The sequence below is a fragment of the Pan paniscus genome, chromosome 3, assembly GCF_029289425.2.
Source record: "Pan paniscus chromosome 3, NHGRI_mPanPan1-v2.0_pri, whole genome shotgun sequence".
Classification (NCBI taxonomy): domain Eukaryota; kingdom Metazoa; phylum Chordata; class Mammalia; order Primates; family Hominidae; genus Pan; species Pan paniscus.
Window position 1 is genome coordinate 44,998,387 of NC_073252.2, and position 12,610 is coordinate 45,010,996.

At 36.4% G+C, this 12,610-nt stretch overlaps 1 long non-coding RNA gene across 2 annotated transcripts in view; it reads left to right on the forward strand.

The window, feature by feature from the left end:
* Positions 1–12,370, forward strand: part of LOC117979958 (uncharacterized) — a 56,806-nt gene extending 44,436 nt beyond the window's left edge. For both annotated transcript variants that reach the window (XR_010111960.1, XR_010111961.1), the window contains 3 exons: positions 3,146–3,226; positions 3,364–4,601; positions 5,184–12,370. This is a non-coding gene — a long non-coding RNA (uncharacterized LOC117979958). The remainder of the gene's footprint in view (positions 1–3,145; positions 3,227–3,363; positions 4,602–5,183) is intronic.
* The last annotated feature ends 240 nt before the right edge of the window (positions 12,371–12,610 follow it).

The following is a 12,610-nucleotide window of genomic DNA, read 5'->3' on the forward strand; positions in this document are numbered from 1 at the left end:
AGATGCTTGTAAGATGGCACTATTGCATTTTTGGTCCTTGGTGTGCAGGGCAATGGCCTAATGAAAGCTTCTGAATATGCCCTCTCTGCCTTCAGCCAAGATAATAAATTTAAAAAAATAGTGCACAGTGAAAAACTGGGCATAGATGGAGAGTATAGAGTTACTATTAAGAATCTAAAAAATGAAGGGATGGTGATATTTATCACATATAATATGAACTTACCAGTTTGGCCACTGCAGAAACTAGATGTATCCTGTAGAATGACTCTGCATTACAGCAAGCTCAAGTAAATAGTAGCTCTAACTACAACTACCATGCCAAAGAAAGTATCTTTGCTAGAATGATTAATATGGCCTCAGGTATATAGTTATTCTCCAGGACTATGTTAATTCTCTTTTCACAATGTAGTCTAAAGAGATATGGACCATTTTTTATATCCTGAAGACTATTACATTGATTCATTGCATCAATAATATGTAGATCTGGCTGGATGAGCAAGAGATGGCTAGTCTTGCTGCAGGCTCAGTAAGACGAATTTGCTCCAGAGAGTAGGAAATACACCCTAAAAGATTTGGGGGCTGACCACTTGAGGAAAATTTTAGAGGTTCAGTGGCCAGAGCCTGCCAGTACATCCTTATCCAAAGTCAAAGTTAAATTATTACATATTGCTTCTTATTCTGCCATGACTAAGAAAGCACAGTGCTTTGTGGGCTACTTTGTGCTCTGGAGACAGCTTATTTAACACCTAGGGATACTGCTTTGCCTGGATGATGAGTGACAAAACAAATTTTAAAAGTTGCTATCTTTGAGTATGGATGGAGCAGGAAAGAGCTCTGAGCAGACTGAGGCTGTGATATAAGCAGTATTTCTTTTTGAACTATGCAATCTGTTGGGACCTATATGTTAGAAGTATCAGTGATAGGAAATGGGACCATGTTGATTTTGTGTGAAGCACAAGAGAGGTTCCTGGGATAATGGAGAAATGCCATAAAACCAGGGAATATTATGTCTTTTGAAAAATAACTCTTGACAAGCTACCAGGCCTGACCATGGGACTGCAAGTGACCATGTGGGCAGAACTATCATGAGCTAGGTCCTGTAAGTGTTACTAAGCCATAGTCAGATAATACCAACAGTAACCCTATTATAAGATTAAAGTGTGATATCCAGGATTGAGCACAAACAGGTTCAGAGGACACAAGAAATTTGCATAAACAGGTAGTTGAGGTCCCTATGGCTCCCACAAGTAATAGTACAAGCATTTCTTTCTCAGCTCATTTCTATGGCTGTATGACACACTGTAGGACTAAAATTAAAAAAAATGAAAAATTTCTGAGTTTGGCTTCCAGATGGGTCAGCTTGGTATGTAAGTATAGGCCAAATATGGATACCAGCTATGCTATAACCTTACTCAAGGATGCCTTGAAAAACTGTGGTACAGAAAAAATCTTTCCAATGGAGAGAGTGATTGTGATGCATCCAGGCCTTGACTTAGTATGAAAAGAGAAGTGACCCAAGGTTAGAATGCACACACACATTCATGGAAAAAGATTGGAAGATCATGGACAAGAAGAAGTGGGATAAATGTATGTGGTTGAACATATGGGAGTGAATGAAGTTCGAGGATCTTTGTATTTCACATAACCACCAGCAAATATCAACCATTGAGGAGGCACTGAACAACCAAGTACACAAAATGGCCTAGCCAGTTGTCATTAGCCAGACTCTTTCAACAACTACTCCAATGTTGGCAAAATAAGCTCATAGATGAAGTGGCCACAGTGTCCATTTCATAGTGATATAGGAACTGTGCGTAGGCCCAAAATTGTGAACTCCCACTTACGACACCTGATCAAGCTTAGCCTTTGAATTTACTACCTACTAGCAACAGACTAATTCTGAAACCCCAATAAGAACCATTTCTTCAGGAGACCAACCTGCCATTTGATAGAAAGTTGATTATATCAGGACCCTCTGTTCCAGAATAGCCAGTGTTTTTTTACACAGACATGTTGATTATTGGTTTTCTTTTTTTGTCAATAGAATTTTGATCAGCACATTGTCCAGAGACTTAGAGAGTATTTAATTCATTGGCTTGTGGTACCACATAAAATTGTGCCAGACCAGATAAACTATTTTACAGCAAAGGGGGTGTGGAAATGGGCCCATTACTGTGAGAGCTATTGCTAATATTACATGCCATGTCACTCCAAGTTGCTGGCCTGAGAGAGCATTGAAACAGCCTGTTTCAATGGGACCTCAGGGACCTCAACAGCTGCTCGTAGGGACCTCAACAGCTGGTGTGCTAACTTGGCAGCAATATTCTGCAAGAAAAGGCACTATAGTCTAGGTTGCATTGTACACATTTACATAAAGACCTGTATGTAGTGCATGCCTTCTATGGAAGGAATGCATGAGTTCAGAAACCAAGGTATAGGAAGAGGAATGGTACCTCATACCATTAATTTCAGGGACTGATGAAGAATTTGTGTATCTTCTCCTTACAACTCTGAGTTCTGCATAGCTACAAGTCCTGAATACCAAAGGGGGAACATTTTCACCAGTGGTACAAAAATAGTTCCATTGAATCATAAGCTATCACTGCTGCCTGGGCAGTTTGAGCTCTGTTTCTCTGGGAACCAGCAGGCAAAAATAAGGTTATCATCTATTCAGATTGCTGTTTCACAATACAGAGAGGAATATAAATAAAATCAGGTAATCTACTTGAGTTCCTCCTATGGTCTGCTTGTGTCAACCCAAAATTCATATATTGAAACCCTAATACTCAATGTGAGGGCATTTGAACATGGGGCCTTTGGGAGGTAATTAGGTCATCAGAACAGAACCCTCATGCTGGGATAAGTACACTTATAAGAACAGGCAGAAGAGAACTTACATCCTTTCTCTCTGCTCTCAGCCATGTGAGAATATAATAAGAAGTTAGCTGTCTGTGAACCAATAATTGGGCCCTCACCAGACACAAGGTTTTCTGGCACTTTTATCTTGGACTTCCCAGCCACCAGAACTGTTAGAAATGAGTATGTTGCTTATGCTACACAATCTATGCTATTTTTGTTATAGTAGACTGGACTAAGACAATGTCTCTTGGTTCTTTCTTGCTTTATTGTGACTATAAATGGACAGCGATAGAAATCTCAGCTGGAGAAAAGCACAGTGATCATGGTTCAGGGATTTCAGAGACAAGTGTTTGCTTCATACCATCAGGTAAGCTTCCAAGGTCAGCAGAGTTGGTAGCTGATGGTGAGGGAATTCTAGAATGGATAGCGGATAAGAAAGACGACGAGAATCAATTGCCTTCCTAAGGTTAACTTTCACTCCCTCCCTCTTCCATTTTCCTTCAGAGAAAGAGGCCTGCAGCCATCCTGGAGAGGCTGTCACTCTAATGTTTATGGAAAAGTCAGTAGAAGAGACATCATGGTGAACTATGGGAGACATAGAAATACATCATGCAGATACTACCTCAGAGATCTTGATGCCCAGCTGTGGTCATTGCAGTCAGCAGGCAGCCTCCAGACCTCAGCTTCTTCAGGATTTGCCTTAGTTGCCCAAAGCTGTTTCACTCCAAGTCACAACATTCCTTTGGAAGCCCACAACTGATGACTGAGCGTTAGATATCTAAGGCCTGTCCATTTTAGCCTGACATCAAATACCCTGACAGGTAGTATTCCCTTTAGAGGTGTTCACCAGGTTGGCCAAGACTTTGTTAGGTCTGCATTGCAGTTAAACTTCTTCCCCTGTTCACTTCTGCTTGCTATATCTTTCACAGACTCATGGATTTTTGTAGTGTATTTTTAATCAAATTATTTTTATAGAAAGGGACTCTGAAAAAAAATAAAAACTTTTGTTTGTGGCCCTGTGTATGTACCCTAGAGGCAGTCACTAGGGGACATAACATGTGCAGTCCATTTCTTGGATAGTCGTCTTACTCTATACTCAATTCTGCTGGAGAACACTGGCCTCTGATTCCTTCTCTCATACCAATGACCCCTCACTGCTTGCTTAGTGTGCCAGTAATATTCACTATTAATTTCTAGAAATGAAAGGCTTTATATAACAAAATATAACAAGCTGATCTTGACTGTAACTAGTTTTGACAATTGATACATTTCTTTTGTGTACTCAGAGAGATGCCGTTCACCTCTTTTTTGTTTCCTGAGACAACTTATATTACTTTCTTGGCAAGCAATTAGAACACCTGCACATAAACCACAGGTGAAATACAGAATAGAGCCCTCTATATTAATTTTCTTGGTAGCAATTAGTTGTACTTGTGTTTGTTCTCAGAAAGCTTCTGAACTACTGCTCAAAGCCAGCTCAATTTTGATGAAGGAGACTGATTTCTTAGCAATATTTTCAATCTTTGTACCCCATGCTGATAGCAGCTGGATCAGAAATACACTCAGCATTGCTTTCGTGCTTGACAGTTATAGTTGTGACCATGTTAATTACCATCCTGTCTAACAGCACAATGGGGACACTGTATAGCTCTGAGAGTGATTATAGTCTTGCCTTCTGCAGAAAGACTTTCTTGGAAATCATGAGTAATTTGTAATTAAAGAAGACGTTCCAATCATCCTTGGTAAGTATATCTTTTTTCTAGAATAAAATTGTTTCACTTTCATTTTGGTTAGGTATTTTGCAAGTTAGGTATATCTGGGAATGGGATCCCAAGGGTCTCTTGTTCTGTAGTCTGTGACAGTTAAGCATGAGAAAATGCCTTATTATAAAATGTGCCTTGTTTTATAATAAAAATGTAAAATTAATTTGTTTTACATTTAAATAAATATTATTTTATATATGTAAAAGTTTTATAATAAGGCACAATGTGCATAATTATATAACATATAGTATAATTATTTATACTGATTTATATGCATTAAATATATAAAATAATATATATTTAAATGTAAAAGTAATTTATATTTTCATTTTTAAAATATATTCTGTTTAGGAGTGTACAAAAAATTATAACCAAATGAATTATAAAGTGCAAAATGAACAACCATAAAATCACCATGTAGGTCAAGAAATAAAACATGCCACCACCACAAAATTCCCCCTCATGTCCAGTACTGATCATGTCCAAACACTGATTCACCACCCCAGCCTCCAAAGTAAACATGCTTCTGACTTTTATAATATATGCTTTTTTTCTTTGCAGTTTTTTCACTGAAGCACAGATCTCTAATCATTACACTATAGTTTCATCTGTTGTCAAACTTCATATAAATCAAATCATACAGTAAATGATTCATTTTATCTGCTTCTTTTGCTCAATGTTTATGTTTAGTGAGACTCATCCATGTTGTTGCTTGTAGCAGTTTGTTCACCTTCATCGATTCATAGGATTCTATTGTTTTATTATTCCACAAATTGTTATCCATTTTGTTTTATTTTTTAATTGATGCATAATAGATGTACATAATTTTGGGATATATGTGATAATTTAATACATTCATATAGTTGGTAAAGATCAAATCTGTGTACTTGGGATATCCATTACCTTAAATATTTGACTTTTCTTTATACCAGAACCATTTGAATTCTATTTTGAAATTGTATTCAAATTCAAAAAGCTACTTTGAAATGTATAATAGATGACTGCAAATTATATTAACTCTACTGATCCATCTAACGCTAGTTCTTATTTCTTCAATTGGATGGCTCGTTTGTACCCATTTAGCAACTTCTCTTGATCTTCCTCTTTTTTAATGTTGGTAGACATTTGGGCTTTCTCCAGTTTGAAATGTTTGTAAATAATATGCAGTTTTGTATACATCTTTTGCTGCACGTGTCCACATCTTTCTTGGTTATATAGATGGGAGTGGAATTTCTATTATAGTATGTGCGTATTTTCAATATTAGTAGTTTACTCCAAACTCTTCTCAAAATGATTGTCCCAGTTTATAATTGCACCAGCATTGTATGATAGTTTCTGTTAATCTATATCCCTGTTAAAATGTTTCAGTCTCAATTTTAGTCATTAATGGGTTTCTAGTGGTATTTCTTTGGGATTTTCTTTTGTAGTTCTCTGATTACTTCTAAGATTAAAATATTTTCATGTATTTATTTGCCATTAGGACTGTCCTTTTTATGAAGTAACTGTTTAACTGTCTTGCTTATTTTGGCTAGCTTTTTATTTTTGATTTGTAGAATTCTTTATATATTCATATATGTGTGTGATATTTTCTTCTGTACATTGGCTTGCCTTTATCTCCCTTGATTATATCTTTTGAAGGCTATAAGTTTTTAATTTTTATGTAGGCCATTTAAAAAATTTTTCTGGTTTAGTGTTTTTTGTGTTTTGTTTAAAAAGCTTTGTCCTACTCCAAGGTCATAAAGATATTCTCTTATAATACATTCTGAAAATTTCTAGTTTTGTCTTTTACATTTACACCTATATTATACTTAGTTTTGATATTTATTTATGATGTGACACGAGTACATTTAATTTTTTCCAATATTTTTTCCAGTTGTTTTAGTGATAATTCTTTTGTCTTTGTCTGTCTGAATAGTATTTTGACTATTCTGAGTCTGTTGCATTCAATTTAAATTTTAAGATAATTTGTAAAGATAGACACACACTACCACACTCCACACCCATACATCCTGTTGTAACTTTAATGACCTTTTGAGAAGTTTTAGAAGAATTGAAGGATTTATTTCTTCATAATATCAAGTCTTTCCAAAATAAACGTTATACCCCTACATTTATATAAGTATTTATTAGTTTCTTTCAATAATGTTTTATTGTTTTCAATGTAGAAACCTTATACATCTGGTCTAGATTTACTATATTACATAATTTTGATGCCACGGTAAATAGTATGTCCTTTAACATTTTTATTTTCTAGTCAATTGTTATGGGAACTTTCAGAAATACAATCGATTATTTTTTGTTCATCTGTATTTTATTTTATTTGTTTAATTTCCAACTTTTAAGTTCAGGGGTACATGTGCAGGATGTGCAGGTTTGATACATAGGTAAATGTGTGCCATGGTGGTTTGCTGCACCAATCATCCCATCAGCTAGATATTAGGCCCAGCATCCATTAGCTATTCTTATGATCCTGTCCCTCCTCCCACCCACCACCCTCTGACAGGCCCCAGTGTGTGTTGTTCCCCTACATGTGTCCATGGGTTTTCATCATTTAGATCCCACTTACACGTGAAAACATGCAGTATTTGGTTTTCTGTTCCTGTGTTAGTTTGCTAAGGATAATGGCCTCCACCTCTATCCATATCCCTGCAAACAGCATGATCTAGTTTCTTTTTATTGCTGCATAGTATTCCATGGTGTATATGTACCACATTTTATCCAGTCTCTCATTGATGGGCATTAGGTTTATTCCATGTTCTTGCTATTGTGAATAGTGCTGTAATGAACATACATGTACATGTGTCTTTTTAATTTGGGTGTAAAATAAAAATTTTATGGGTATATAAAATGATTTATATTCCTTTGGGTATATACCCAGTAATGACATTGCTGTGTCAAATAATATTTCGGTCTCTAGATCTTTGAAGAATTGCCACACTGTCTTGCACAATGATTGAACTAATTTACCCTCCCACTAACATTGTAAAAGCATTCCCTTTTATCCACAACCTCACCAGCATCTGTTGTTTTTTGATTTGTTAATAATAGCCATTCTGACTTATGTGAGGTATTTCATTGTGGTTTTGATTTTCATTTCTCTAATGATCAGTTATGATGAGATTTTTTCATGTTTCTTGGTTGTATATATATATATATGTATATTATATATGTACATATATAATATACATATATTAAGCTACCTCTCTATTCCAGCCATATTAAACTATGTCTCAAATTGAGACATTAAGCTTTAGATCTTATATTCACCTGTCCCTATTTCTGGTTCAAATTTAATGAAAGATTAATATCTAAGAACTACTATGTACCTCAGAAGATAAACAGAACAATCATAGAACAGTGATGTATGCATACATTTAAGCAAGGAAACTGTAGGTATTTCTTCTCGGTAGGAAAAAAAATTGTAAAGATTTTTCAAAATATTTTATCATATGAATAAGTCCATAATAATAAATTGTAATTAATAGCATATAATTGGAATATAAACAGGGGGACATATGTTCAATATAACAATATTTTTATAACAGAATCAAATCTTTTTAAACTAGAAAAATTAGACCATGCTTATACAGTGTATATGCATATCATGGAGGAAGAATAGCATAGAGAATGGGACGACTGGATCTGGAGTCTGACAGTCCCAAGAAGGAATCCTAGGGCCATCACTTACTAGCTACAGGACCTCTGAAATATTTACATCTCAAAACTCCAGTTTCCTAATCTGTCAAGTGTGGCTAGCCACAGAGTTATGAAAGTTAAATTAGTTTAACAATGAATAGCACATAGATGGTGCTTAATACATGTTATCAAATATTTCTTTTTTTATATCTTCTTAAGTGTATTTAAATTTAAATAATTAACTTGGTATCTTCCTTTTGGTGATATTGTTTCCTATAAAGGAGTGGTGTCAAGGAAAGGAAGAGAACAGCAATGTCAATATTGAGCAATATAGACTAACTTTTTTTCTTCTCTCTAAAATAGGAGGATTAGAAACTCGTTGTTAAGATTTCAGGCTCTTCACTGAGTATATCTGTCATGCTAACTGACTGTTTTATTTACTGATATTTGTAATTGTGCTTTTTGCCAGGTTTGCAGTAGGTATGAGGAGGGAATCAAGTATAACTGTTGTAATCCTTTTGAATATTTATGTGTATTGAAGGCACTGGTTATTGTTATTCAGACTACATCTGCAGTAAGGAAGGCTGGCCTCCCATGGAAAACCTTTTCTTTCCCATTTTACCTCCACCTTTATCTATTTCTCAGGTCAGATTCAAGGCTACTGGTTCATCACCATAAGGGTAAAGTTTTTGCTAATCCCATGTACTTCCCCATATCCTTTTTTTCTCTGAAGAAGACAAGTGTGATTCTCCATTGAACTAAAGTAGTAAAATTCAAGACTGTGATTTGGGCTTGGAAGTGAAAATGGAAGAATGGGCTTAATCTGAGACTACTTTGGTGTGCCTAGTATGACAGCTTATTAAGAGGCCAGGAAAAAGTGTTAATTGAACAGATGTGATTAAAGTGAAGTTAAAATGGCATTATGGGTGTCTTTGCTAGGACATATCAATTCCTTAATTTATATCTCCCCATAATTTGCAAGGCAGATACATGTACAAGATGATAAACCAGAATAAAATTGTGCTTTATTAATGTCCAGGCCTTTCTACAAATCTCAGTGTTAAATCCCAGTTTTCTAGATTAAGACCAAATGAAAAACTCTTTTTACATTAGATGGGCCTAAGAAGCCTTGAATTAGGAGGTCCACTCTGTTTTTTTATACTTCAAAGCCAAGTTCAAATCCCATTTTGTCAGTGCTCTAGAGAAAGCTAAGGAAAGGGAGGAAGGGAATATATTATCTTATTTATACCCCTTCTGCTATGGCACCACTCCTACAAATGTGACTTGCATAATGTCTTAATAAATCCCATTCAATACTTCCCCCTCACTGTTGTAGAATAAAGAAGGGTAGGTAAGCAAGTGGGAGATACAGAAAATGTTCTTCCCAAAGGCCAAGAAAAAGTTTTCTCATTAACTTTAAAATGTTTAATAGAAATTAAATTTGAGGATCTGCAAATTTTTGTATGTATAAATGAATTTTAATGTTTATGATCACTAATTTCCCAGGAAAATATGAAAAGATAATTATCTCTATATAGTCCTTAAACAGGCAGAAAGGCTCAAGCTCCAGGAATATTGATGTTAATTATTAATAAATGCAGCCAGCTTGTTAGAGTAAAGAACTAAATGAAACTTCCTATATCCATAGTCATAATGATCTCATTACTTATTACTCTACAATCTGTAATCAGCATTTTGGAAATGATTTTCAGCAGTTAACTGGTAGACTTTTCCAAAACAACGCATAATATGATTAGTAGAAAAGGGTGAACACAATATTTCTCTTTAAAGAGAAGAGGAAGACCCACTTCAGAAAGGGGACTTACACTGTTATTTTTGTGATATATAGGGTGTAAGTAAGCAAGCATTGGCTGGTGCTATGGTCTGAATGTTTGTTTCCTCTCAAAACTCATATGTTGAAAGTCTAGCTCCTAAGATGATGCTATTAGGAGATAGGACTTTTGGGAGGTGATTAGATGATGAATGATATGAGATTAGTACTTGCTATGGTTTAAACGTTTTTGTCCCCTCCAAAAATTCATGTGTATCGGGGGAACCACCCCCGATAATTCAACATAGGTTCTTTTCTATTTTCCCTAAGTGTCAGCCAGTCTGAGAAATAAAGGGAAAGAGTACAAAAGAGAGAAATTTTAAAGCTGGGTGTCTGGGGGAGACATCATATGTCGGCAGGTTCCGTGATGCCCCCAAAGCTGCAAAACCAGCAAAATTTTTTAAGTGATTTTCAAAAGGGGAGGGAGTGTATGAATAGGGTGTGGGTCACAGAGATCACATGCTTCACAAGGCAATAAAATATCACAAGGCAAATGGGCGCAGAGTGAGATCACAGGACCAGGCTGAAATTAAAATTGCTAATGAAGATTCGGGCACGCATTGTCATTAATAACATCTTATCAGGAGACAGGGTTTGAGAGCAGACGACCGGGGCGAAATTAAAATTGCTAATGAAGTTTCGGGCACGCATTGTCATTGATAACATCTTATCAGGAGACAGGGTTTGAGAGCAGACAACCGGTCTAAAATTTACTAGGCAGGAATTTCCTCATCCTAATAGGCCTGGGAGCGCTATGGGAGACTGGGGCTTATTTCATCCCTTATCTGCAACTATATAAGACAGACATTCTCAGAGCGGCCATTTTAGAGACCTACCCCTGGGAATGCATTCTCTTTCTCAGGGCTGTTCCTTGCTGAGAAAAAGAATTCAGTGATATTTCTCTTATTCGCTTTTGTAAGAAGAGAAATATGGCTCTGTTCCACCCAGCTCTCAGGCAGTCAAACCTAATGGTTATCTCCCTTGTTCCCTGAACATCGCTGTTATCCTGTTCTTTTTCCAAGGTGCCCAGATTTCATATTGTTTAAATACACACACTTTACGAATGATTTGTGCAGTTAACGCAATCATCACAGGGTCCTGAGGCGACATACATCCTCAGCTTACCAAGATGACAGGATTAAGAGATTAAAGACAGGCATGGGAAATCACAAGAGTTTTGATTAGGGAAGTGATAAATGTCCATGAAATCTTCACAATTTATGTTCAGAGATTGCAGTAAAGACAGGTGTAAGAAATTATAAAAGTATTAATTTGGGGAACTAATAAATGTCCATGAAATCTTCACAATTTATGTTCTTTTGCCATTGCCTCAGCTGGTCCCTCTGTTCAGGGTCCCTGACTTCCCACAACACATGTTGAGACATAATCCTCAATGCAACCGTATTGGGAGGCAGGGTCTTTCAGGAGGTGTTTGGATCATGAGGGCCCCATTCTCAAGAATGGGTTAATGCAGTTATAAATGGGTTTGTCAGAGGAAGTTCATTCCTTTTGCCCTTCTGCCTTCTACCATGTGATGACACAGCAAGAAGGCCCTCATCAGACACCAGCCTTGGACTTCCCAGCCTCCAGAACTGTGACCTTGAACTTCCCAGCCTCCAGAACTGTGAGAAAATAAATTTCTGTTCTTTATAAATTATCCAGTCTGTGATATTTTGTTATAGCAACACAAATGGACTAAGAGACCTGAGGAAGCTCATTTGACCCTTCCACCTTGTGAAAACACAGCTAGAAGGCACAATCTATGAAACAGAAATTAAGCCCCCACCACAAAGGAAATCAGCAGTCACCTTGATCTTGGACTTTCCAGACTTCAGAACTATGGGAAATACATTTCTGCTGTTTACAAACTACCTAGTTTATGGTTGTTATGGCAGCCTGAACAGACTAAAACAGCTGGTCAGGTTTGAATTCCTTTTTCAAATATTCTCTCCCATGCCTTTATAATTTTATCCTCTCTTATGTAATAGTGCGCCATGTCAAACACTTCACTTAAATACTAATGAGGCAAGAGAGTAGAGTCTGGGGGCAGGGAACCTAAGGTCTTCCCAGAACTAAATCAAACAGATAATCCCCAACTTTCTAAGATCAAGTCAGCTATGACAGGAAGCATCCTCTTTATTTGCACAAGGTGTACACAAAGTAAATCACTTTGTAACTTCACTTCAGCCTCTTCATTTACATAGGGTATACACCAAGTAACCAGTGGGAAAGCTCTAGAGGATATTTAAACCTCAGAAAATTCTGTAACCAGGCCCTTGAACCACTTGCTCAGGCCTACTCCTGCCCTGTGGAGTGTGCTTTCCTTTTGAATAAATCTCTGCTTTTGTGGCTTCATTCTTTCCTTGCTTCATTTGTGCATTTTGTCCAATTCTTTATTCAAAATGCCAAAGAACCTGGACACCATCCACCAGTCACACTAAGTAAAGCTTAATTAAGTTTTTCTTTCCATCACATAACATTTTCTCACAAATAATTTTCCAAAACTCTGATACTCTGATCT